The following is a 1220-nucleotide window of genomic DNA, read 5'->3' on the forward strand; positions in this document are numbered from 1 at the left end:
CTGAGAAGCAACCAAGCCCACATGGAAGAAGCACACCAGCCTGTGTGATCACAAGGTGTTGATGGGATCAGGTATCAGGCATCAAAGACCCAAAACAAAACAAAAAGTAAAAATGTATCAATGGGATGAGGGAGAGGGCAGAGTGGAGATCCAAAGCCCATCAGTAGACAATTGCACACTCCCTGTCAGAAGGGCCATAAGTAAGAAAAAAACCAGTCAGGCTGCAGAATAGCACCGTTGAAACACACAACCTTCCTCTGGTTCTTTAATGCTTCTCCCCCCTTGCCCCGGCAACCCCGACTACCATGACCCAAATTCTACCTAACAAATCTGGCTAGATCAGAACATGTTCACACCCTGGTACAGATAAGAGCTCGCAACACAGGGAATCCAGAACAGATAACCCTCTCGGGATCAATAAGGGAAACAGCGATACTAGGAGGGGAAGGGTAGGGGGGAAGAGTAAGGGGAACACAATGATCAACGTATGGCCCCCCTCCCAGGGGACAGAGAGCAGAAAAGTGGGTGAAATGAGACAGTGGTTGGTGTAAGAGAGGGGGACAAAAAGAATGATTTATAAATTATCAAGGGGACATGGGGGAGGGAGGGTGGGAGAGGGAGAGGGAAAAATGAGGAGCTGATGCCAGGGGCTCAAGTAGAAAGAAAATGTTTTTAAAAAGATGATGACAACATATGTACACATGTGTTTGATACAACGGATATATGTGTGGATTGTGGTAAAAGTTGTAAAAGCCCCCAATAAAATAAAAATTTAAAATCATTAAAAAAAATAGGCCTTAAAAAAAAATAGGCCTTGATGATTTACCCCTAAGTTTTAATCTAAGAGTTGTAGGGTTGTCATTATTCTATGTAGGTCATTGATCCATTTGAGTTAGCTTCCTCTGTGGTGCTCTCTGATCCACTCTCCGATGATTTAAAGCTCCTGGCACGCACGGAACCCGGGGGCCTCGTGTTCACGAGCTGGGCTGCGACCTGCAGGGGGGACAGCTGTGTGAGGCAGCGCCAGATGCTCCGTGGGAGAGAGAGGTGGCCATCCTCTTTCCATGCGTTCTGCATATCTTTGTTCCTCTCTTCTGTCCCTTTAAAAATTTCATTCTGCCTTCCATTTTATCCCTGCATCGATTTTTCCACTGTTCTTTTAGCTGTCTTTTCTAGGGGTCATCCTAAAGACAGCATGGTGAACCTCGACATATCATTTC

This window comes from Echinops telfairi, unplaced genomic scaffold (genome assembly GCF_000313985.2).
Source record: "Echinops telfairi isolate 266 unplaced genomic scaffold, ASM31398v2 ScPeMD7_7410;HRSCAF=8448, whole genome shotgun sequence".
NCBI lineage: Eukaryota > Metazoa > Chordata > Mammalia > Afrosoricida > Tenrecidae > Echinops > Echinops telfairi.